Source organism: Podarcis filfolensis, assembly GCF_964270895.1.
Source record: "Podarcis filfolensis genome assembly, chromosome: 15".
Taxonomy (NCBI): Eukaryota; Metazoa; Chordata; class Lepidosauria; order Squamata; family Lacertidae; genus Podarcis; species Podarcis filfolensis.
Genome location: NC_139618.1, coordinates 15183806 through 15210623, shown reverse-complemented (window position 1 = coordinate 15210623; position 26818 = coordinate 15183806). Strand labels below are relative to the sequence as shown.

Sequence of the window (26818 nt, the reverse complement as noted above, 5' to 3'; positions counted from 1 at the left end):
GTTTTGGATTGCGCCGTCTCCAAATAATTGGGAGGCAGGGAGAAAGAGGACCCCATCCAGCACAATATGTTGATGGGCGAACGCTTTTGAGAAGGAACTGGGAGTGGGTTGGGGGCCCCAGATCCAGCCTGCAAATCTCAAGGCCACAGCCTTTGCATCTGAAGTAGCAGATGACAATCAGAAGAGCCCAGAAGCCAGATCAGGGCAAAGGAAGCCCACCTTGTCCTCATCTCAACCTCATGCCCCAGTGGAAAGCCGGCAAGTAAGACCCAGGTTGCAATAGCAACTCTCCCCAGTTGCTATTCCCAGCAGTTGGGGTTGCCTCTGTCAGTGGAGGTAGGATATAAAAACAGAAGGGGCCAGGCTATCTTCCTAAGAGGCCGGATTGAGCACAGGGGCTGCCAGTAGCTGAAGCCTCACAGGAGCCATACAATTAATTTGAACATATGTGGAGGATTAACTGACCCCTTTCCTCGAAACTTACTTCCCCTACTTTTATTTAAATGTTTTGTTTTATTTAAAGCATTTTTTAAAGCCTTGCTTTTCAGCCAAAAAAAAAAATGGCTCCTGGAGTGGCTCAGGGTGGTGAATAATAAGAGGGTCCCTGCCCTCAGGCTGACAATCTGAATTAAAGACATGACACAAAAGGAAAAGGGGTTGAGAGGGAGTAAGAAAAACTTGATGCGCTACTTCTTAGTTACAAAGTTCTTACAAGTGCCCTTTCTGGCAGGGAGGGCAGGGGGAGAAGAAAGCTGGTGGGGTCCTGTTCCTGACCTCTTGTTGAATAGAAACTTGGAAGGTTGTCAGCATTCAAAACATATTGCAGGATTCTCCCGCGCTGTAAACATGCAGTCCAGAGCAGGCTCCCTGAAGGTTAATCAAGGAGATTGCAGCCTTTTTGTCCTCCAGACAGAATGATGGTCATTTCTTTGCTAGTATATAAATAAGATTAAAGTCTCTCTCTCTCTCTTTCTCTTTCTCTTTCTCTCTCTCTCTCTCTCTCTGTGTGTGTGTGTGTGTGTTTTTTAAAATAGCACAATTCCTAAGCCCCTTTCCAGCTTTGGACTGTAAACAGGATACAATGATACAATAAGCAATCAGCTCACCGCGTACGTTGCATGGAGACAGCCGAGAACAGAACATTAAGAAACAAAACATCGCGTCGCCTTTCTCCTTTCTCGTCGCTGCAAGCAGAGGGGCTCCAACCCAAGCTCCACTTGGGGGCCAACAGCCACCTGACATCTCAAACCCTGGGCACAAAAACTGCAGGAGGCTCGCTGGCTCGCACGCTGAGGCCGTTCACCAACGGTGCACGTGCACCAAAGCAAGTTTGATTCAGTGCAATGAACAGCCAGGGGGCTTTCAAACTAGGACCACCAGCCTGGATGGCCTGAAAGGGAGAAAGGGCAGATTTGTGGAGGATAACAAAGCAATCAACGGCTACTAGTCACAAGGACTGGGCTCTGCCTCCATGGCTATAGGCAGCAATGAGTACCAGTTGTTGGAAATCACAAGGGGGCGGGAGTGCTTGCGGGTTTCCCAGAAGCATTCTGCATGCAAGGCAGCCATCGTGGTTTTGAACAAGAGCTTCTGCCGCCGCCCCTGGTCAAGTCAAATCTTTGGGTCAATGTGGCTCCATATCATCAGTGCTCCTGGATTTCAGGCGGGGGGGGTGCTGCTGGGGCATGACCCTGCGTTCCTCTGCCACTGAGCGACAGCCCTTCTTCCACCTAGCCCGGCCACAAGATGAACCAGGAAGGTATCACTGCAGAGGGTCGATGACCCTGCTGATGACTCCAATTCTATGATTCTATGATCAATCAGGAAAGAAACAAGCAGCAGTACATGCACACACCTGTTTCCCCATGGGCTAGATCATCGTTTCCCAAAGGAGAAAGCATCTCTCCTTGGGGGACAGTGGGATTACCTGGGGGGGTGCTAAGAAGCAAGGAGGTGGCAGAGGGGGCACTGGAGGTGGGTCTTGATCCCTTATTTCTGAATGACCAGGCTACAGCCTCTAGCGAAACACCTGCCTTGCTTCGTATTTAAAGTTTCAACACTCTTATTTCAAAGCTATTTCCTTCGGTCATGTTTGTTTGTATATACGATTCAGTGTCGTCACAGGTTAGCCAATTATTGGTAATATTGCTATTGATTCTCTATTAATTACTTACCATATATTTGCGGAAGGTGAAGTTTTGTGCACCTTTGGTGAGTAGTTATATAGAACATGACCCGGAAGGTGTACTCCGGCTCCCTCGGCCAATAAAGCGAGATGAGCGCCGCAACCCCAGAGTCGGCCACGACTGGACCTAATGGTCAGGGGTCCCTTTACCTATATAGAACTATTTCATGCTATAAATTCCCTTTACCTTTATGTTTCCCTCAAGAATGCATAAAAATATGTTTCCTGCAATTTCTGGTATCACTACATCAAGTTCCTCCATTCTGCTGAATTCATTAAACTCAATAGTTTTAGCTGGAATTTGAGTAAACGTGCAACTGATCCGTTAACTGCTTAGTGCAGAGCTTTCCAAACTGTGTGTCAAGACACATTAGTGTGTCGGCTGCAGTGTGTAGGTGTGTCGCACAAACACTCCTCCCGGGGCTGGAAAGGGGTTAGTTTAACCTCCTGTTTGCTAGTAAAACTTAATTACTGTGTCACGAAATGATGCACGTCTAAAAAAAAGTGTGTCACCAACATGACCGTTTGGAAAGCTCTGATTTAGTGGTTCACGGAAGTCACTACAGTGGTACCTCGGGTTACATACGCTTCAGGTTACAGACTCTGCTAACCCAGAAATAGTGCTTCAGGTTAAGAACTTTGCTTCAGGATGAGAACAGAAATTGTGCGGTGGCAGCGCAGCAGCAGCAGGAGACCCCATTAGCTAAAGTGGCATCTCAGGTTAAGAACAGTTTCAGGTTAAGAATGGACCTCCGGAACAAATTAAGTTCTTAACCCAAGGTACCACTGTACTCTGAATAATACTTTCGATAGGGCAGGGTAGGTGGCACTGGAGATGAGTTTATGGAGCCAAAGGGGGTTTCCCCAAAATGCCTGGGAATTACTATCCTAGAGCATTCGTGCACCTTTGTGTTGTTGGGCTCCAGCACCCAATAGCGGGGAGGTTTGTGCCTGCGTTCAGAACCAAACAAGTGTGCACCAGCGCTTTGTTCCAGCAAACATGTTTTTCCGTCTCAATGGCTCATGCTTCCCCCTCGCTCTTCATCGCCATCATCAGGCAGCGGGGCCAGCCAGCCACAGGGCAGAGAGATCTGGGGTGGAGCGGAGGAGATTTAGGCAGGGAGCTGTCCAGGGCTTTGCTTACACAACAAGCTGGCCTCATCAGCCACCCCCTTTGAGGTTTCACCTGGTCTTAATTTTCATCTTGGTTACCAGGGTTCTTGTTTGTTGATCAAACCGGGGCCGGGAGTGCGGCTGGGGAGTCTCAGAGGGTCCGGCGGTTGCTCGGATGGGCAATTTGGGGCAGTCGACGAAGTGTGGGGAGAGACACCTGCATCAAAAAGCCTTCCCCACCCCCTCTGCTTTTCCCACAAAGCTAGACCGCCAAATGTGCAGGGAAAGTCGTCCCCCTGATCGCTCATAAAAGTTTCTTTGCAAATCTTTCCCGATTGCATATGCATAAAGGGCTCTTCTGACTCACTGGTTGGGGTGGGGGGAGCATGTGTGAACATGCCTAGTCCAAGACCCTCCAATTGTGGGCTTAACACTAGTGTTATAACCAAGGGAAGAAAACACAGAGTACCACCCCATGTCTAATGTACTTCCAGTCTACCCGTCTCCGAAGTTCAGGGTGGACAAATGTGCCCATTTTGACTGCTCTCGGTTTCTCATCTTTCCAATCTCACGTCCAGTTCCCAACGTTTCCACATCACTTTGTGTTTTCAAGACAAGTTGTTGTTGTTTCATGTTGTGTGTTAAATTATAGCCCACACTGGGACCTTGGGGTGAAGGATAGATGATAAATTATAACATTATTTCTATTTTTAAAATTAAAAAAATTCCCCTGCATCCCTAGCCTGGTTTTATAGCGGGAATGATGGACATCAGTGACCCTCAATCTGTTATTATTGGACATACGGCTGTGGTGTAGTGGTCAGAGCATTGAATTAGGGTTCAAATCTCCACTCAGCCATGAATCTCAGTGGGCGACCTTGGCCACAGTCTCAGCATGACCTATCTCACAGGGTTCAAAAGCAAATCAGTTGCAGGGGGTTGGACTAGATGACCCCTGGGGTGCCTTCCAACTCTACAATTCTATGATTCTATGAACCGAGCTAATTCCACCAGCTGAACTCAGAGGACTCAGATCTTGACTTCATTATGAAATGGGTGGTTCTACGAGTCAAAAAGAAAACAACTCACGATTGAGGACCTCTTCTTTCAGTCTCGCTAGGGCTGGACAGATTGGTCAATTTCTCCAAGCCATTACCCCTGACATAATGCCTTATTTTCAATAACGTGGGGCATTTTTAAACAACCCCTGGTACGCACATTGTTTGATGGGGTATCTGCATTCAAAAACTGGTGAGGTTTGAGGGAGAGCTGCCTTAGATCGGTGACCCCAAACTGATCTACGCCACCTCAAATCCCAGCAAATGGAAGGCTGGTTGTGGTTGTTGAGAGGCGGGGGGGGGGGGGGAGACACTCAGCGAAAGCTCAGAGACACTCTTGTCTGTACTGCCGGCTGAGTTACCTCCTCTGGCTGGCCACTGTGAGACTAGTTCAGGCATAGGCAAACTTGGCCCTCCAGATGTTTTGGGACTACAACTCCCACCATCCAAGGACCAGTGATCAGGGATGATGGGAATTGTAGTCTCAAAAACATCTGGAGGGCCGAGTTTGCCTATGCCTGGACTAGCTGGACCTCATCCAAATAGGGTTTTTCCTCATGATCCAAGTTGTTATGTGAACAACACAAGAACGGGTCCTTTTCAGGGGTGGCTCCCCTCCTGTGGAATGCTCTCTCCTTGGGGAGGCTCACCTGGTGCCATCATTATACATCTTGAGGCATTTTTCCATGGAAGGAATTCTTGATATTATTATTATTATTATTATTATTATTATTATTATTATTATTATTATTATTTCTGGGCATGCTTGCCTCACTAGATGGAAGTGTGTCTGTGTGTTGTGTGGTCAAGAGGTAAGTAGAATCATCCTCCAAGGCGGGGTGGGCTAAATGACCTTTGAGTGACTTCAGATTCAGCCTCCCTTGTCTTTTTTTAAAGCTACAGGAATAAATTCAAGGGCTGTCAGCAGGAGATTTGCAGGCCGCCCCGTGGGGAGGCTGAGAAGAGTTCTTGACTGGGATCGCAAAGTCCCTCTGCAGAGAGAGGAGTGCTGATGGCAGACGGACATAAACCAGAGCGAGATCTCAGCTATTTTAAATCCGGGGCTGGAGGGAAATCCAGGCCAGGCCCAGGCATGAGGCTTAAGCGTTGGCAGGCCTCCCTTCTGCGTTGGGACACAGTCGGTGCGTTACACCGATGCGGGGGGGGGGAGGGGAAGAAGGTGCGGATTCGAGTCGCGACGCTCACTCCGGTGACCTATGGCTCGGCCCAGCCTACCTCACAGCTTTGTCGCCGAGGACAGTGTGCGGGGGGGACGACGGGGGCCATTCCACAGACATCGCCCCGAGATCTGCAAAGGGCAAAGCGGGCTTAAAATGTAACTAAGGTGACGTCTCTCTCTCTCCCCCCCCCAAGCTTTCAGAGATCCAGATGATCTTTTCTCCACAGAGCAGGGAGTTTCTGAAATCCCAGGGCCTGAGTGCGCAATTAAAAGCTGCAAGGTTTTTCGCAAAAGGTAAAATTTAATATCGCGGCTCGGCCTGACATTGTGCAGAGGTGGAGATGGCCATTGTCCAGGAGGGCTGAGCAACTAACATCTCTGTGCAGAGGGAGGTTTGCTGCTTTGTCCCTTTCCCTTCTCTCCCCACGCACATAAATATTCTCTAAGCATTGGACTGTGGGGGGGGGGCAGAACCACCCTGGCTAGCAGCCATCAGTAGCCCTTTTCTCCTCCTCCATGAATTTGTCGAATCCTCTTTTAGAGGCATCGAAGTTGGTGGCCATTACTGCCTCCAGTGGGAGGGAGTTCCACAGTTTAACAGTGCGCTGTCCTTTCTTCTGTCCTGAATCTTCCAACATCTCACTTCATTGGATGTCCACCAGTTCTAGGGGTAGGAGGGAGGAAAGCTTTTCTCTATCCACTTCCTCCACACGAGGCATAATTTTAATCTGATTTGAACTGATTTTACAATGAAGTGATTTTAGAATGTTGTATATTTTACTGTTGTTAGCCGCTTTGAGCCCAGCTTTGGCTGGGGAGGGCAGGATATAAATAAATTATTATTATTATTATTATTATTATTATTATTATTATTATTATTAAGCTTCTGTGAAGTCACCTCTTATTCGCCTTTCCTCTGAACTGAAAAGTCCCAAATGCTGCAGCCCTTCTTCATAGGGGAATCTCCTTGACCGTGTCTCATTTCTGGGTGAAAATCTGCAGAGGGCCAACTGAGGCAAATCTTCCAGAATCCCCATGCTAGAGATAGAATTGCTTCTTAAGGGCAACAGTTTCCCAGTGAACCATTATGGTTTCTGCTTATCTGCACACACAAAAAGAAAGGAAAAAGAATCCGAATTCAAAATTACAAGTGATGGGTCATGATAGGATTGAGGGGCTTCAAATAAAACAAGGTGTAAAGGGATTAAATTGGCCTAGCTGATACTTTACTATGGGGGGGGGGTTGAATCAGAGGGCCACATTCCATCATTGGCAAGCTTTCTGGGGCCACATTGCAACAGCGGCCAGAGCCAGGCAGAACAATGGATGCGATGCTTGCCTTTCGCACGGCTGGCTGTATTTCAGCCTTGCAGATTTATTTATAAACACAGAGACACATTTATTTATTTGCTGCTTAATATTTCAAATCTCTCTCTCTCTCCATCCAGGCAAGCAAGAGGCAGGATCGCAGCTCAAGGACTCACACCAGCCAGTCAAAAATCAAGAAAGGTGCAGATCAGGGATTGGTGAAGGGTGTGGGGTCTAGGGAGGCTCTCAAGGGCCAGATAAAGAGATCTGCAGGGCCACATTCTTTCTTGCCTGAACAAGAGTTCAAGGCTTCTGAACTTTTTTATATATAAAAAAGCATGTGTCATTGAGATTTTGCTTAGAATTTGGGTTCTAAGATTGTGCTGGGATTCTGAACCTTACAGAGCCCAGCCATTTCTCTCTCCCTGCTCATTTCCCAAAGTGAGTCCTCACTTAATTTGGCCTAAAACAACAATAAAAAGGAAAAACCTGTGGCAAATGTGGATTGGCTAGAGTCCATCTGTAAGGGGTTTTGAGGGAAAGGGGGAAAAAAGAATCCCCATAAAATTAGCAGGATTTCCCTGGGTAGCCCTGAACATTTTTAATGAGCAAAGGTTCTGCATTTCAGGCAGGAGCAAAGAAATACGGAGGAAGGAATATTGGCTTTGGCTAAACAGCCCCAGAGAGGAGCAAGTGAGCAACAGAGTCAGGGCAGAAGCGAAGAAAATATCATGCATGCTGCATTATTATGGGATGCCCTGCCATCAGCTGTGGTCCCTGGCCTCCAGGAAAGAGCTGAGACACACACAGGACTGTCAAGAGAAAAAGACGAGGAGAGACGCCTCCGTGGCAACGAATGGTGGATGGATCGGACATTGTTGACTTATTTATTTATAAGAATACAGTGGTACCTCTGGATGTAAACGGGATCCGTTCCGGAGCCCCGTTCGCATCCTGAAGTGAATGCAACCCACGTCTGCGCGTGCGCAGGTCGCGATTCGCCGCTTCTGTGCATGACGTCATTTTGACTGTCTGCGCATGCGTGAGTGGCGAAACCCGGAAGTAACGCGCTCCATTACTTCCGGGTCGCCACAGAGCACAACCCAAAAATACTCATCCTGAAGCTACTTCAACCTGAGGTATAACTGTATTTGTATACAGCGGTACCTCAGGTTACATATGCTTCAGATTACAGACTCCGCTAACCCAGAAATAGTACCTCGGGTTAAGAACTTTGCTTCAGGATGAGAACAGAAATTGTGCTCCGGTGGCGCGGCAGCAGTGGGAGGCCCCATTAGCTAAAGTGGTCTTCAGGTTAAGAACAGTTTCAAGTTAAGAACGGACCTCTGGAACGAATTAAATACTTAACCCGAGATACCACTGTGTCATATAAGATGTATCAAAGCAGTTTACAGCAACAAAAACATAAAAGAATATAATAAAGACCATTAAACAGATAAAGACAGACATCAATTAATCACTGTGTGGAAAGATGTATTCTTAACTGCCAGCACAGACAAAAAATGGTTTCCAGAAGGTATTTACCTGCTGAATCGCTAGTGGCAGGGAGTTCCACAGAACTGGGCCATGCACACAGTTTCATCTTGCTGTCAGTGAGTGAACTGGGATATGAGTTCAAGCAGTCCCCAAGATACCCTGGGACAAAGCTGAAAAGCCCATGTAGTTCGGCGGCAGAACATCTGCTTAGCGTGCCCTGGATTCAATATCTGGCATCTCCAGGTAGAAATGCCCCATCAGTGGTGCCAACTAAAACAATTTATGCAAATATTCCCAATTTACATAATTTATACAGGGTGCAGAATTCCAGGGTGGGGCAGAATGTTTACTACAGTATGACCACAGCTCATCCCATCCCACAATTGCACACTGGCTGGAAAGGGAGACGGGGTGGGGGTAGGGAGGGCAGACGGAATGGGTGTTTGGGGAAATCAAGGAAGGAATTTGGATGTTTTTTGGGAAATGGAGCCACTCGACTCAAGAGAGGCAGATGGGAATGATTAGGCTGCCCTGACTCCCTCCCTCCTTCCACCCCGCCAAACCTTCCTGAACAATTCAAATCAAACGCAATGGACGCCGCTGATTGTTCAGCTTTTTGGGAAAGGGCTCCGATGGCACCGTCTCTCGCACTCGGGATATTTATGACCAATTGTCAGCAAGATCGCATTGATGAATTCCACATTTGATTTCTCATCACGAGGACACGGCTGTTGGATCACGAAGCCAGGCTCCGTTGCCCAGGGGTGCACAGAGGACAACGGCCTCTGCTGGCTTATATAATCCTAAAGCTGTAGGTTTGGAAGGGAACCCCAAGGCTCATCTAGTCAAACCCTCTGCAATGCAGAAATCACAGCTCAAGAATCTGTTATGTGCTGAGTTGAATAGGATTCAGAATGCAGCAGTCTGATTGGTCCTAGAACAATAGGGTCCAGAATGCAGCAGTCTGATTGGTCCACAGGAGCCACCCAATCCAGCTCCAGGTGGAAGTGAATCTGCAACCTAATTGGCCTACAGGAGAATCCCGGAATTAGCCAATCACGTGGGGCCCATTATGTAAGTAATGTATATAAAGCAGACATTCTGAGGGAACTTCCATTCCTCCTCACCACTATGAGCTGAATAAAGAGCATGAAATCCACTCTCGACTCTGAGTATATCTGATTCCTATTGTTCTAGGACCAATCAGACTGCTGCATTTTGGATCCTATTCAACTCAGTACATAACAGAATCCTTGACAGGTGGCCATCCAACCTCTGTTTCAAAACTTCCAAGGAAAGAGAGGTTGTTCACCTTCCGAGATTGTCCATTCTACTGTTGAGCAGCTCTTAACCTCTGAAAGTTCTTCCTAGTGTTTGGTCAGAATTTCCTTTTTGGTCATTTGATTAGGTCAATCTTTCATTTCAGTTCTATGCGTGGGCTCTGTGCCACGGAATAGGATGAATTTTCAGCTGCGATTCCTGCGTTTCAGGGAGTTGCACTGGACGGCTCCACAATTGTATGATTCTTCGACTCCCATCATGGGGAAGAACATGACGGGGAATTCTGGTTTGAGACAGATATGTGGAGCAATCTCAAGAACTGACCTAGTTTCGATGCAGGAGGCATTCAAACTCTCCCAGTCCTATCAGAAACCCAGCGTGGGACCGTCATTTTACATTTGCTGCCGCTGCTGAGATGGAAATCCTGCGGCTTTTTCTCATTATTTCTGGCAAGGAAAAGAATAAAACAAATGCAAAGTATAAAATCTAAGATAACTTCAGCAGGCCTGAATCAGGATAAATATTTTCAGACCTTTTGTCAAATGTATTTGAACACTCCAAAATTTAAACTTAATACAGTGGTACCTCAGGTTACATACGCTTCAGGTTACATACGCTTCAGGTTACAGACTCTGCTAACCCAGAATTAGTACCTCAGGTTAAGAACTTTACTTCAGGATGAGAACAGAAATTGTGGGGGGGTGGCGCGGCAGCAGTGGGAAGTCCCATTAGCTAAAGTGGTGCTTCAGGTTAAGAACAGTTTCAGGTTAAGTACAAACCTCCGGAACGAATTAAGTACTTAACCTGAGGTACCACTGTATATTAAGTTGGAATCAGACAAATTCTGGAGACGCGGATCGAGTAAAGCAGACCACATACACCCCTTTTGGAACTGATCTCAAACGTTTTGGAAATATGTGCAGGCTAATATTTCGGACATCTTAGGATATCATAGAATGGTAGAGTTGGAAGGGACCTAGGGGGGGTGTCATAGTCTAGTCCAGCCTAAAGATACCCACCGAATGTAAAACACTGTACTGCTACTGGGCTCCCTGAAGGATATTATCCTGGAAAATGACCAAGAAATAGTATATCTCATACTGTATGTGAATGGTTAGAAAAGAACTGGCTTATGTGAAGAATGATTACATTTAGACTGTAAGACGAGCCTCCTGGATCAGGCCGATGACTCATTTAGTCCAGCAACCTGTTCTCACAGCGGCCAACCAGATGCCCTTAACAGGAAGCTCACAAGCAGGATTCGAACACAAGAGCCTTCTCCCCTCCTGTGGTTTCCAGGAACTGGTATTCAGAAGCATTGCTGCCTCTGACTGTGGAGCCAAAGCACAGCACACATGGCTAGCAGCCGTGGATAGCCATGGATTTGTCCAATCCTCTTTTAAAGCCATCCAAGTTGGTCGCCATCCCTGCCTCCTGTGGGAGGGAGTTCCACAGGTTAACAATGTGCTGAGTGAAAAAAGAACTCTCTTTTATCTGTCCTGAATCTTCCAACGTTCAGCTTCCTTGGATGTCTACGAGTCCAAGTGTTATGAGAGAGGAGGGGAAGCCTCTCCACTATCCATCTTCACCATGCCAGGCTATCATTTTATTAACTTCTATCATGTCACCTCTTACTTAATAAAGTATTACAAAGGAATACATTTAAACCAACCTAATAGGTCCATGGAAAAAATGCTTTTTTATATACAGTATAATGTTTTGGAATGAGTCTAAAAATAGTGTTTCATCTCATGCTGCCTTCAATGTGTTGGAATACTGTATTTGTCCATAGATTTCTTTATTTACTTTATTGGATCTAATAAAGAGAAAGCATTTTTTTAATGCTCAAAGCCAAGTTCTCCCACTTGTCATGAAAGGTCACTGACTGGGCTTGGTGCGTCCCTAGTGTTTGAAGATACCCTGAAAAACATTAGATTTTATTGGGGGGGGAATAGGGGTCCTGGATGAGTACAGAGTTTGTTATCTTGGAGGAGCCTCCTAATACAGTCGTACCTTGGTTGACGAACGGCTTGCAACTCGAAACGTTTTGGCTCCAGAACACCGCAAACCCGGAAGTGATTGTTCTGGTTTGCAAACGTTCTTTGGAACCTGAATGTCCGTCACAGCTTCCAATTGGCTGCAGGAGCTCCCTGCAGCCAATCGGAAGCCACACCTTGGTTCCTGAACACTTTGGAAGTTGAACGTACGTCTGGAACGGATTCCGTTTGACTTCCGATGTACCACTGTATTATGGTCGTCTCCCCTCAAAAAGGATATCGTAGAGCTTGAAACTGCAAGAAGATCAAACCTATCCATTCTTAAGGAAATCAGCCCTGAGTGCTCACTGGAAGGACAGATCCTGAAGCTGAGGCTCCAATACTTTGGCCACCTCATGAGAAGAGAAGACTCCCTGCAAAAGACCCTGATGTTGGGAAAGATGGAGGGCACAAGGAGAAGGGGACGACAGAGGACGAGATGGTTAGATAGTGTTCTCGAAGCTACCAGCATGAGTTTGACCAGGCTGCGGGAGGCAGTGGAGGACAGGGGTGCCTGGCGTGCTCTGGTCCATGGGGTCATGAAGAGTCAGACATGACTAAACGACTAAACAACAACAGAGCTTGAAAAAGGTTTAGAAAAAGGCAACCAAAATGACAAGAGGGGATGGAGCAACTCCCCCAGGAACAAAAGTTAAAGCGTTTGGGGCTTTTTAGTTTGGAGAAAAAGCCAGTAACAGGTGACATTTTAGAAGTTTATCAAATCATGCATGGCATAGAGAGAGTGGACAGAGAAGTTTTCCTCCCTCTGATCATAACACGGGAACTCGTGGACATCCAATGAAACCAACTGCTGGAAGATCTGGGAGAGATAAAAGAAAGTCCTTCGTCACGTGACACGCAGTTAAAACTATGGAACTCCCTGCCACAGGAGCCAGGGATGGCCACCGACTTGAAAGTGGATTAGACAAATTAACAGAAGGTAAGGCCATCAATAACTACTAGCCATAGTAGTTATGCTCTGCCTCTACGGTCCAAGGCCTCTTCTTATGTTCTCAAGGAGAAATAAAGCTTGATAGCGTGTGTGAACGATACGTGCCAGATCTCCAAAGCCGAATGGGAGGTGCGGGGGGGAAATAAGATTTCAAGTGGTTCTGGGTTGGGGGATGGAAATGGGACTGCTGTGCTCTGGAGCATCTCTGCCCCCTCCCTGTGACCAACAGAACCCTGCAATGCTTATGCAAATACTTGCCTGAATTTCTACAGCTCCTAGAATGCAGCTTTTCGTCAGGTCACCTTGGAGCAGATTTTTCTCCAAGCCTCCCATTGGCCAGGCAGGAAGCAGCCAGCTTTGCAGGGTTGGCGCAGGAGAGGAGGAGGGACCAAGCTCTGCAATGGCGGCGCTGAGGCCCGTAACCAAAGAGCACTCACTTGCCTGGTATGTGGGCCCCAGCCAGCCTGGGAGTAGAAGGGAGCGAGGGAGGGAGAAAATGGGAAAGGAAAACAAACGCTCTTCCCTCCGACACTGTGAGGCGGCTTTTTCGCTTAAACAAAACATGATGTCAGCCATTGTTCTCGCGAGGGGAGGCCTGCCAAAGGGGGCTGGCTGCGTCCCAGGCCTCCCCAGGGCCTGTCTTGGACCCCCAGCTCAAGAGACGGAGGGCAGTTGCCAGGAAAAGCGGCTCTGCAAAACAGTGTCTCTCTTTTTTGGGAGGGGGGAAGCTATTATTAATAACGTTTTTGTTTTGATCCTCAGAGCATCGTTGATGTGCATGAAGCTGCCGAAGTCAGACCCTTCATCCATCTAGTCCAGTGTTGTCTGCACGGGCTGGCAGCAGCTCTCCAGAGTTTCAGGAACGCTGTTGTTTCCAGCCCTATGTGGAGAGACCAGGCCCTTGTGTGTGCAAAGCAGGTGCTCTACTCCAGAGCCTTTTTGCCCTCCCCTTAAATATTATGTTAAGTTGTGGGTGAACATATCAGACGACACAGCGATTCTTCAAACAGCTCTGGTTTATTCACAGGCCAGAACAGAACTGAAGGGTTCAGCCAGCCTGCTTATATAGAGCTCCACTACAACGCAACTGTAACACTTTCTGTAACTATCCAATCACTGAACGTCACTTTCAATCCCTTATTTGCATATGGGGACCTGAGTGAAAACTATCTACAGTATCCCCCTGCTGGCCCAGGGTGAGAACTTCAGTACACAACATATTAAGTAAACATCTGGTCCTCGTGGTTCTGAATAAAGAGCTGAACTCAATAGGGACGTAGGATGTGGTCTTATCAGGCCATCTTGAGCAGCACTGCATACCCTCCAACACCATGACAGCAAAATTCAGGACACCATCTTCCTGGACTCTATTTTCCATTTTTCTCACGAGAGAACAGCAGCCATTTTGGTAATTGTCAGTTTGCGCAGTTCCGCACTGCAATTTTCCACTGGGAATTTATTTTTCTTCAGGCATGGCACCCGAAAACATGTGTTTTGGAGTGCTGCGTTAAGATCGCAGCCCCCCCAAAAGCACATTTTCCAGGGGGAAATCACAGCACAATATCGCACAAGATCATGGTGCCCAAAATCATCATCATTAAATCTTGTCTTTTTCGCAGACCAGGGCTCAAGGCGACTTACACAAATTAAAACAACACAGCTAAAATGCAGAAAGCTAAAAAACATATTTAAAGTAATAATAGCTGGTAAGTAATTAAACTCTAATAGAATTAAAACAATGGAAAAAACAGATCTATTAAAATACAGGTAATAAAAACACCGTAGCACTATTAAAACTCATTTCATTTCATTTTTTTAAAAAAAGAGTTCCCAAACACCTGTTGGGGGGGAGGGAAAAATCAGCTGATGGAAGGAAGGAGTTGTCCTGGCTTCTCTAGGGAGGGAGTTGCAAAGTCTGGGAGCAGCCACCGAGAAGGCCCTGCCCTGCACCAAGCATGCCTGTGAGGGGGGTGGGACTGAGAGAAAGGCCATCCCCAAAGATCTCAGAGTCCAGGCAGGTTTATATGGGAGGAAACAGTCCTTCACATAACCTGGGTGGAAAAAGCACCAGCGGGTGCTGATGGGCATCTACTTGGAATGGGGGACAAATCTATACCGCCTGTCTCCATTGCACTTCCCAAACCAAGACAGGAGCCAAAGCTCACATGTCCCCAAATTTTGTGACGCAGTAGTCCTCCACGCACACCAAAATAGGATATATAAGTGAGGGGAATGCACCTAAATTTATCTATCTATCTATCTATACTGCCCTATACCCAAAATCAGTGGAAAGGATGTCCAAATCAGCGTCACATCAGGAGAAAAGGCTCAGGGAAAATGGCACCCGTTAGAAGAGCCACACACGGAAATGGGTGCAAATCTCCTCACAGACTGTGTTGATTTATTCATCAAATCGGTGTCCCAAGGTGACAAATGGCAAGCGATAAAGTGGAGATCTGGACCTGCGGTTGGGGAAACGAGAAGCTGAGAGGACCTGGAACTGACAGCCTGGCGCTGGTTGACCTGCTGTATTTGCAAGAACCCAGGCTCAATGGGAATTAAGGGGGCAGGGATGCAACTGACCCCCGTCAAAAAAAACAACCCCATGGAGTCCAAATCCTGCCTGCCTCTCTCCCTTGGCCAAATCTGAATTGCCACGTTCAGCGCTCCTTGAACACACCTCTGCCAAAAGAGAGAGAGAGAGAGAGTGCTGTATGTCCTGGCAGAAAAATGTGACTCGCACTTCAGGCACTTGGAACTGCCAGCATTCCCATCAGGACCCATCCTGTGCGCGCACGCGCGCACACACACACACACACAGAGTCACCACCAGCGGTGACTGTCGCCTTGCCCTGTGCCAAGAGTCGCTTCTCCACTATTTTGCATGCAGCAATCTGATCCACAGCCAACACGTTCAAGGCAGAATTGCCAGTGTTTTCACCAGCCCTCGCTCCTGCGCTACAAGAACTCCATCTGCAGATGATTATTTATGTTTATTCTTGTTTATTTATTGTATTCATATGACACCTTTTTCTACAGGGAGCTGCAAGTGGCGTATGTGGATCTCCCCCTCCTCGTTTAATCCCCACAACATCCCTGTGAGGTAGGTTAGGCTGAGAGGCAGTGACTGCTCCCCCCCCCAAGTCACACCCAGTGAGCTTCACGGCCAAGTGGGAATTCAAACCCTGGACTCTTTAACCACTGCACCACACTGCCACCACACACTTCATTTCCCGGTTGCAGAAAGCCCCCCCTTCTTGGGGAGGGGGCTGGGGGAGAAATTTGATTCAGTTCACATGCAAATGCAAAACTATCTGATTTGAGTTTCCAAAGCATTCCACAAACCGAAATGCATTTCTCCTTTGAAATTTGCATCGCTCCGAATTTTGCAATGCCGTTCTCCATGAAAGAAATTTCCACAACAATGCATTGCACTGGGGTGAAATGTGCATCTCTTAGTGAAACTAACAGATTAAAAAAATGTGTTAAAGGAAAGTTGCTTTGCAAAAAATGTGTGCATTAGGTAAAGCTGTATACATAAATGTAGAATCATAGAACTGTAGAACTGAAAGGGACACCAGCGCCATCTAGTCTGCCCCGCTGCAGTGAGTTTATTAGGAGAAATTTACACTCAAATGCTCGTGAATTTTCACAATGTCTTTTTTAAAAAATTGCACCATGATGTGGAAATGTGAAGAACTGAAGTGAGTGAGGTTCAACTGAGAGGCCGTGACTGTCCCCCAAACTCACCCAGTGAGCATCATGGCCAAGTGGAGATTCAAACCCCAGTCCCTCCCAGGTCCTAGCTCAACACTCTAACCACTGCACCACACTGCCTTTTCTCACATTTCAGCTATGGCTTTAAGTCATCACATCCGAGAGAGTTTAAGAGGTTGGGATTAAACCAGCAAAAGGTCTGAGGATCTCAATGTCAGACGTTGTCATTTCGCCTTAACGCTGTCTCTGCGGTGCGTGCCGCTAACTTGCTTGCCATCCGCCCGTGCCTCAGAGATGGGCCAGCCTCTTAAGGTTGAGCAAATTAAATTAAAACTAACAGTCTGTAACCAAGTAGATGGTTCTCCCGGAGCCAAGAGCGCGAGGAGAAGGATCTGTGCATCTTTGGATTAAACACCACCAAGAACAGAATGTTCCTTGCAATTCCGAGCCTTTTCAGAAAACGCAGCGGTCGGATACATTTTGGGATCCATTCAAGAGAAGCGGCTGCTCAGGATTGTCTGAAATCACCCTAGTTACCCTGGAGGGGGGCGCAGAAGGAATGTCAAAACAGAGCGCCTGGCAGTCAACACTGGACTTGCATCATCAGAGATGATAGATCAGCCCAGCTATGGAGATGAACCGGGGGGTGAGCCGGGGACGATCCATAAAGGAAAGGGGTTTAATTTATTTGCTAAGATTTTTAGACCGCTTTCTGCCCAGGGTCCCTAAGCTATTTCTGACAGCGAAAATCCAGCCATTAAAACCAGATACTTTTCAAAATCAAGCCATACAACAGAAATGATACAGCCCAAAATATCTCCTCTAAGTGCCCCTGGGAATGAATAGCTCTGAACTAGATGACAGATAGGAAAGTAAAAATGTTGGAATAGTAATAATAATAATAATAATAATAATAATAATAATAATAATAATAGATCTATTCATCCCCAAAAAAGTGCAAACATAACAAAGAGAAAGAAAACAAAGAATCAGAAATTTAAATCAGCCTGGAAGGACAAAGGTACAAAAATACAGTGCAGCTCAAAAGGGATAGTCAAGTATTAATTCAAGGGATAGTCAAGTATTAATTCATGCAAAGATTCCCTTTACAAATAGTAAAGATTCGTTTTTCAAAATATTCTCTAGCTGTGAGTTTCATATTCTTGAGAATAAAGGGAGAACAGAACTAGTAAAGACAACAGAGGATAAAGTGGGAGTAACTGGTTGGGCTTACTTCTGAGTAACCTTATACAGAGGTTAAGCACCCCTAAACATAATCTGACCTGGGATTAAGCCCTGCTCAGGTCAAAATGCAGCAAAGGCTTCAGGTGTAAGTACGTACGAATAAACCGTATTTCGAAGACCCTGCAGCCTCTGCTGTGCTTTGATTTTCCCCCTGGAATTTTGCTACTGCTAAACAGAGATCGGGGGCAGCATACAATACCTTCTCAACACTTCATAGAGAAATGCCCAACCACACCTTACTTTAAGCATCCTCTGAGGGGCACCTTCTGAGATCCAGCAAAATGTAAACACGTCAAGGGAAACAAATCTTTTGGTTTGGCTCCCCGGCTTGGCATTCTCTGATCGCTTATGCCTTACGCAACGTCTCCCTTTAAGAGATCAGTGTGAAGTTTCACACACAGGCTTGGGACCCAAATCTGCAGGGTGGGTTCAAATCCCACCTCAACAGCTGTTTTTTTCCCAGGGTGGCTGAGGGATAGGATAGCAGAGTGTGCAAGAGTTTACGCTCCCTAGAAGAGGGACATCAGGATGTCAGCTGGTGGACATGTCCACGACACAATTCTACATTTCAAGTTGGGACTGACAGGGGCTGATGGAAATGATGCGCAAAGTGTCCGAAGGGCACCAGGTTAAGGAACGCTGGTCTACAAGGGAAGGTGCTAAACCCCTAAGAACACAGTAACTCTAACTTGTGGCTTTTTTTATTATACACATTCCTCAATCGCAAAAAATGGGGACAATCTGAAGAGAACAGTTTGGCAATCATAAGAGGAGTCTGCTGGATCAGGCCCATGGCCCACCTAGTCCAGCATCCTGTTCTCACAGTGGCCAACCAGATGCCTATGGCAAACCTGAAATCAGGATTCAAACACAAGAGCATCCCTCCTGCGGTTTCTGGCAACTGATATTCAGAAGCATTGCTGCCTCATTCAGCTTCATTGGATGGCTACGGGTTCTAGTGTTACGAAAGGAGGAAAACTTCTATTATCATGTCATCTTTGACTCCTAAATGCTGCAACCTTTCCTCATAGGGCATATGCCCTTGACCATTCTGGCTGCCCTTTTCCACCTGCAAACCCCACAGTCCTTCTCCATGCCCCCTTCTCCTTGGGTTTGCGCCGTGTGGTGGTGTCTGTGGCCGTGCGCATTCCCAGAGCTGTGCCAAAGGTGCTTAAGATGGCTGCTCTGGAGCCAGGCACTTCTCGGCAGCTGCCAGACACACACCATAAATCCATACCACACATCTTCTAAGTGCACACATCCCCTCCAAACTCTCTTTTTCTACAACCCCCTCAAGCCCCTTTCCCATGTATACACATGCGTAGCTGCTCAGAGCCAAGGCGCTGCCCACAAGGAGACAGCAAGAGGAAAACACCTTGTGGCTCTGGCGTTTATCTTCCTGACACTCTGGATATCCTGTCTGGCATCCTCAGAAACTGGGCCTGTTACGCACAGGGGACTCTCGTGCGCACACCATCGCCCGCCCCTTGTATATCTGCAGAGACACATGTTGACAGCATGTCTGGATGAGGGCTGAGCCAAAAGTACTTGCTGTGTTCGGCAGAATGTTTTCTGCAGTGGCGATTTCTTTCTTCCCCCCTTTTGGCAGGGGAATGTTCGCTGCTTCGTTTATTTACGTTACTGTATTTACATCCCACCTTTTTTCTCTTGAGGAACTCAAGGTGATGGATGTAGTTCTCCCCACCGCCTCAGTTAATCCCCACACAACAACCCTGTGAGGCAGGTTATGCTGAGAGGCAGTGAGCAACCGCCAAAGTAACCCAGTGACTTTGTGGGGAAATAGATTCATTCTCAAATTGTTTAAGTTCTATTACAGTTTTAATTAAACTACTATTTTAAAATACGTTTTAGCTTTCTGTATTTAATCTATGTTTTAATTTGTGTAGGTCACCTTTAGTCATAATCTGGGGAAAAGGCAGGATATTATTTATTATTATTATTATTATTATTATTATTATTATTATTATTAGAAGCAAGAGACTGGTTGAAACATTGCTATCCTACCTAAATGGTTAACCTGTACTGTGGGTTTTGGAGGGATGTGTTAACAAGCGCTGTAGGATACATATGGTTGTGAATGACTGTCATGGTGATGAAGAATTTATTTTTTGGTAGGCTGAGGAAAAAGCTTTAGACCATTTCCTGAATGAATCGACACAGGAAGTCGAGCAGAATGCCTTTTCTCCATGGCTTCAGCCGCATCTATGAGTACCAGGGCTTGGTCAATGAGATTTTGGAATGTATGGATCCTCTGGTGCTGGAAATGATGGACAGGTAACTGGGAAGCCGCTTCTCCATCAGTGTAGGTAGACAATACTGAGCAGGGTTCTTATTCAATTCATCCCATTCTTCAGAACTATGAGAACTAGGATCTTTGAGGTTTTCTACAATCAAACAGTGTATAAATACCATGAAATGCACAAACACAATCCTACCTTCCAATGAAAGGGCCATGGTTAAGGGTAGAACACCTTATGTACATGCAGAAGGCCCCTAATGGCATCTCCAAGTTGGCGCTTATAATATCGCCTGCCTCAAACCCTGCAGAGCCGTTGCTGCTGTCAGTCAGTGCATACAGTACTGAGCTAGATGGGCCTGGTGGTCTAATTCCTGGGAGGTTACCTTAGTGAAGAACTCACTTGGAAAAAACAATATAACTCAGGTGGTTAGGAAGGCCCAACAGAAACTCCATTTCCTCAGGGTCTTGCGGAAGAGCAATGTTAAACAATTGATTACCTCCTTCTACCTGTCCACAAAAGAAAGTGTCCTCTCATATTGTATCACAGTGTGGTACGTTGGCTTGACAGCCACGGACAGAAAGTCTTTACAGAGGGTGGTGAACACAGCACATGATATCATGGGCTGTCCCCTGAGCCCACTAGATAACATCACAAGGGATCGTTGCCTTAGGAGCACGAGAAAATTTCTCAGGGACGATTCACACCCCGACCAGCACCTCTTTAATCTTCTGCCCTTGGGCAGGAGATATAGAAGTATAATCAGTCGTAACAACAGGCTAAAAAACAGTTTCTATCCATGGGCTGTTAGGCTGCTGAACGGAAAATGATCTAGTGCAACCGACTTTCGGGGTTGGTGTGTTGTGCAACAAGCACACAGAGGGCTATGAGATTGAGTGTTTATGTGGTGGGGAGGGAGGCTCGGTTAATTTCATTGTACGCAGGTTGTACATTGACAATAAAGGTATTATTAATGTAAAAATAAATCAATCACATTAGCTTCTCCGACCTACTCTGGCCTTGCCCGCCACTGGCGTGTGGCCCCCAGAAGGACATGTCTTCTCATTGGCACACTGCTCTTCCCTCTGAGCTGCCTACTGATTGGCTCTTTATCGTTACCAAACCACCACCACCACCACGGAACTCTGCCCTCCTCCTATGGTCATGGTGGTGCTTTATTTGCCTTGTTTTCTTGTGAAGCGCCAGCACCGTGGTAGAAGATGACAGACGGATTGCAGCCCTTCATCAGCTGCTGGAGAGGAACACCAGCTTCGTGTACTACCAGGAGGGTGTGAACTATTCATTGCTGAAGATGGCGGCGTATGGCATGGTCCAAGCCACAGAAGCCCTCCTGCATGGTGGGGCAGACATCACCTTTGAAGGTTGGAGGAGGACCCAATTAATGCTTCCCATCTTGCATTTATTTTAAAATTACATAAATGATTAGAATAACTATTATGGAGACTGTATTTTTATATACATTTTTTCTTGATTCCCCCCCCCCCCTTTCAACTGCTTCCTTTCTGGTTAGGCTCTAGTCAGCAGTGATGGGGTTCAGATCCACAATACGGAAAGCATTCACCTTTTGTTGGAAGAAGGTGAGCTTCCTCCACCCATCCGCCCCACTGAGCCCTGCTGCTTCCTTCTGCAGGGCAAATCCAATGTAAAACAACTAGTGGTCTCAGAGCAGGAATATGAGCCCGGGAGGCTAGCACCCTTTTGCCACCACATGGCATTCTCCGTAAGACGACCTGCCTGGGTGAACTGGAATGATAAAAGTGCAAGCACTGATCAATCCTAATGTATTTTTATGAGATATATATATATGGTCTATATAGATAATAGATTACCTAGGCAAAAAAGAACATTCTTCTTTATTTTAGGTTAACTGAAAGAAATACGAATAATCATGCATTGCCACAATATAGTCTCAACTTCAAATACTTACAACACTATTCTAAACACATTATTAAACCTCTTTGGTATTACTTTAAATAAGGGTTAAGATATAATTGCGATAGAGGGCCATATATTTATTTTCTCTTTCTCGTTTTTTCTTCCTTAGTTTGGCTTTGATTGTGTTTTATGTCAAATACTTTTAGTAAAAATTGATTAGAAAAAATAGGAAAATGACAGTGGTAATGTTGCCAAAGGTCATTTAAAAAAAACAAACCAGTAAACTGCTGTTTCTTTATTGTCCCTGCCCTTCAGGAGCCAATGTGAAGGCCACAACAAAAGATGGAGACACCATCTTCTCCTCCATCATCTCCCTTCTTTGGAAGACAGTGGGAGGTGACGAAGAGGAGGCTCAGACCATCAACCGTTTCTGCTTCCAGGTCACTCAGCTGCCGATGACTCACGGGGCCAACCCTAGTGAGTGCCCAACCTACGAGTCCCTCAACCTGTTGGCTATTTGCAGTTTAGTAGCGCTGCAGAGGGCTTGCTGGGGAGACCATGCATTAAAAAAGGACCCGAAAATAACTTAAACAAGGTTTTAATAACAAAAACAAAAACTCCTTATACACTAAATACATCAACAACAAACCAGACCCAACCACCAACCCATCCCCCAAGGTAATGGGAGAGCTAGGTGCTGCTCCTTATATACTATACCCAATTGCTGACACAGCGTGATTAACACAACTCAGCAGCACCTGCTATGTTTCACAGCTGTAAGACTGGGTCTTGTTATTTGCCCTGGCCCTTAAAGACATACACAACTTGTGAAATAATAATGAACCTTCACATTTTAAAGTGACCATTCAACACAACCACGTGCGCCTGAAAAACTTCCAGCTCCGCTTTCCCCTCCTGGAGTTTGGGGCATGCTACAACTGCACCCTCCATGGCTAAGACGGTGCTGGAGCTCTTGGCCTCAAGCTCCCAGATCATCAAGCTCCCCAGCAACTTCGAAATCAACCTCAGCAACTGCCGGTTCCATAGGAAGAGGATCTCGGACCTCTTCACCAGCCTGAAGGAGCTGGAACACTCACCTCCTACCTTGAAGCACATGTGCCAGGTTTTCCTGTGGCAGCATCTCAGACCCTGAAAAAGTCAAGGCCCTCCCGCTTCCCAACTTGTTGAAAAAGTATCTCCTCATAGACCTGAGCAGCTCTGCAGAGGTAGCCATCTGACTTGGACTTGAATTCTGGTCTCTCCCAGGTGCTAGGCCAAAACTCTAACCACTACACTATCTAGATGTTGGGAGATTCAGAAAAGCTAAAATGAATTCTTCACATAAACTGTGGAACTCACTTCCACAAGAGGCAGCAACGGGGGTGGGCTTTGAAAGAGGATTAGACAAATTAATGGAAGGTAAGGCTATTGATGGCTATGAGCCATGATGGCTATGCTTTTGCCGCCACAGCTGGAGGCAGCAAAGCTTCTGAATGCCAGCTGCTGCAAGCTGCAGGAGGGGATTCAGCTCTTGTGTTCGAATCTGGCTCGCAGATTTTCCCACAGGCATTTGGGCGATCCAGCAGGCGCGTCTTACGGGCTTAAGTTGCTGGACTCCAGATGTCAGGCCCATGAGACATCATGGCCAAGGATCAGTCATACTGAAAGGGTTGATTGTGGTGTAAAGGTTAGAGTGTCAGACTAGGACCTGGGAGAGACCAGGGTTCAAATCTCCACTTGGCCACGAAGCTCACTGGGTGGCCTTTGGGGGCCAGTCACTGTCTGTCAGCCTCACAGGGTTGTTGTAGGGGTTTGAGAAGGAGAAGCATATATGCCACCTTGAGCTCCTTGTAGAAAAAGTTGGAATATAAATGCAATATAATAAATATATCCTTTATTAGGCATAGCAAACCACACATTATCAAACAGACACTGTATACAAATTGTACAAAATAGGAGCTCAGCATAACATGGTTTGTCCCAGTTAGATCTTTAATTCCAGAGAAAATCAATTTGCATAAATAAAATAAAATAAAATAAAATGTAGTCTGGCAACATCCAAGGGAATAAAGGGTGCTTGATGGTCACATCTGCTAATCCCTGCATTGCTGAGGGTTGGACTAGATGACCCTTGGTGTCCCTTCCAACTCTACAACTCTAGTAATAATAATTTTACTATTTATACCCCGCCCATCTGACTGGGTTGCCTCAGTCACTCTACTCTGGTGCAATTCAATTATCCTGTAAGGCTCCTTAAAGTAATCAGAGTTCTATGATCCAATGGGATGTGTTTTCAGAAAAAATATTCCATCCACTTTCTCAGCCAGGGAGGCAGGTGATACTTGTTGCTTCTGGCTTCCATTGCCCAACACCCATCAAGCACAATCCTAGTCCGACGCGAACATCAGAGGATGAATCTGACCACAGCCAGATACCTGTCAACAACGGCATCCTAAGGGTGAAGACAGGCGTGCTAAAAATGCATGGTGTTTTTTTTCTGTCCCAGAACAGAACCTTTTGGCATGGTGAGGTTGAAGAGTAAGGCCCGCCAAGGAGTGTTTATTTTCCAGTGCCCAGGACAGGGATGGAAGAGAAAGTTGATTCAGTACACGTTTAAAGCTGAATCTATCCTATTCACACTTTCCGAAGCATTATCAGGACCGAAACAGAGGCATCCTTCGAAATGTGGTTTCCTCCAAAATTTGCAATGCAGGTATGAGTGAAAACAACATACAGAAATGTATTGTATTTGGGGAAATTGCATACCAAAAATGTATTTATTTGGAGAAACTTGCAATAAAATACTGGCCAATTTTCATGACGATTTTTAATTATTTCAAAAGCCCTACAAATTGCTGCAAATTGCAACAGAAGCCCAAGAAGCAGCAAAATACCTGGACATCCCGGAATTACAGAAACCATCCTGGCTTCCGAATGGATCCTGGGATGTCTTGTTTTGGCTCCTGCAAGAGCGCAAAAGATGCCTGTTTTGGGGGCTGTGTTCTCATGCAAGTCACATGTGGCCTTGAAATAAAAAGGTAAAGGGAACCCTGACCATTAGGTCCAGTCGTGACCAACTCTGGGGTTGTGGCGCTCATCTCGCTTTACTGGCCAAGGGAGCCGGCGTACAGCTTCCGGGTCATGTAGCCAGCATGACTAAGCCGCTTCTGGCGAACCAGAGCAGCGCACGGAAACGCTGTTCACTTTTCCGCTGGAGTGGTACCTATTTATCTACTTGCACTTTGACGTGCTTTCGAACTGCTAGGTTGGCAGGAGCAGGGACCGAGCAATGGGAGCTCACCCCGTTGCGGGGATTCGAACCACTGACGTTCTGATCAGCAAGTCCTAGGCTCTGTGGTTTAACCCACAGCACCACCCGCGTCCCTGGCCTTGAAATACACATGTCCCAATTTTCCTCTGCAGCATGTTGGAGGGTATGCAGCCGCTGAGCAAACCCTGAGGCCGTGGAGATGAAAATATCCTCATTTCCACTCTCTCCAGCTCCTCAACCCAGACCCACATCTCATCCTGGATCCAGCACAGAGCAAGCAGGTCTCTGTGCCTCCAGCTTCCAGGTCAGGTCACAAACACACCAAACTGGCTCTTGTTCTCCTACCTAGTGGAGGAGAGACCTGGAGGGCCCATCGCTTAGCGGTAGCTCTTATGATCTAGCTCATGCTTTAGAGATGCTGATGAGGGCACTTAAGTGGCCAGCTAAGGTCATTTGTCTTGCAAATAAACTTGTCTGATCAGTTCGGCAGAATCTTTCATTAGATTCTAACCCAGTGTTTCCCAACATTTGGTCTCCAGCTGTTTTCAGACTACAATTCCCATCATCCATGACCACTGGTCTTGCTAGCTAGGGGTGATGGGAGTTGTAGTCCAAAAACAGCTGGAGATCAAAGTTGGGAAACACTGTTCTAACCCCTCACTGGGCACAGGACTCCCAAGAACTGGAAGAGTCTTGGGGCATTGTCCAGACTGACCCCTCCTGCAAAAAACCAAAAAAACCCCAAACCCTCCAATGCCCTATTTATAATTTTACAAACCTCTGGGTTAGCTTTCTACAAGGTGTGGAAGTCAACGCCCTTAGCAAAGAGTGGAAACTGAGAAATGGGTTAGTCAGTTCATCAGCCACGAGCCGCTTGGGCCCCTCTAATTGTCAAGGAAAGGAAGGGTGGTTCCTTCCATCCATATGCAATTCTCTCCCCGCTACACCTCCACCCCACCATCTTCTTAATTCCCCTTTGTCTCCTTCCCTCCGAATAATCATGCCCAAGGCGCCTGCCAAAATTCATCGAATGAAACAATGATCTGTGGCCAGATGGTTGGGGAACCACAAGCCATCATGTGAGACCACAAACCCAGGGCTGAAGAAAGAGCCCAATGCAACGTGATCCGTGGACCGCGAGGCGTTTGGCTGGCCTGCGCAAGATCCGAGGCTTGGGAAGAGGCCAGGAACGGGATGCAAAAAGCAAGCCACAGTCTCGCCGCCTGCCACAAAACGTGAGCTTCGGCAAAGGAGATTTTGCTGGGTTCAGGGTCTCAGGTGGCGGGGCTGCCTTTAAATTTCCAAGGGCGGTTTTCCAATCTTCATGAAGTCCAGATCAAGCACAATTCCTTGCGGGATTGCTAATGCGCCCACACTGCTGGGCAGGGGGGCTGGCGTGACTGCAGCATCAATATACGAAGGGAAAGCCGGGGGGGTGGCTGTCCCATAATAGCACCTTCTGTCTCGGTGGTCCCTCTCCGTCATTTATTTATTTCCTAAAACTTATACACCTCTTGGTTGTAAAACAAATAAACCAAACCCTGACACACCTCATAGCGGTTTACAAAAGAGAACAATAAAATTATCAACGAGAGCAATTAACCGTCACAATTTAAGGCCTTCGAAAAGTTAAAATAACGAAGAGTCTAAAAACAGAATTAAAGCTCACATCAACTTTCCGAACAGCAGGGTAGCTCCGCCTAAACAAAAACACTTTTAGCAAGTGCTGCAAAGTGCACAGGGACTGATATCACTAGGCAGGGAGTTCCAAAGTGTAACTATTGTGTTCTTACAAATGTAGAATGGGCTATTATGTGGCAC

General features: G+C 46.6%; 2 long non-coding RNA genes and 1 pseudogene across 3 annotated transcripts; 2 read left to right on the top strand and 1 right to left on the bottom strand.

Annotated features, from left to right (window-relative positions):
• The first annotated feature begins 5590 nt into the window (after positions 1-5590).
• LOC310750330 lies at positions 5591-8275 on the top strand. Its single transcript, XR_014542055.1, has 3 exons — positions 5591-5830; positions 6985-7045; positions 7473-8275. It is a non-coding gene; the product is annotated as an uncharacterized lncRNA (long non-coding RNA).
• LOC310750333 lies at positions 6435-10314 on the bottom strand. The gene is made up of 3 exons (XR_014542058.1): positions 9947-10314; positions 8390-8500; positions 6435-6532 (listed from the first exon to the last, which is right to left on the bottom strand). It is a non-coding gene; the product is annotated as an uncharacterized lncRNA (long non-coding RNA).
• A 9452-nt stretch (positions 10315-19766) lies between these two features.
• On the top strand, positions 19767-22964 carry LOC310750865 (ankyrin repeat and SOCS box protein 6-like; annotated as a pseudogene). The gene is made up of 5 exons: positions 19767-19867; positions 21031-21160; positions 21362-21428; positions 22042-22232; positions 22603-22964. The product of its transcript is annotated as an ankyrin repeat and SOCS box protein 6-like (transcript).
• The last annotated feature ends 3854 nt before the right edge of the window (positions 22965-26818 follow it).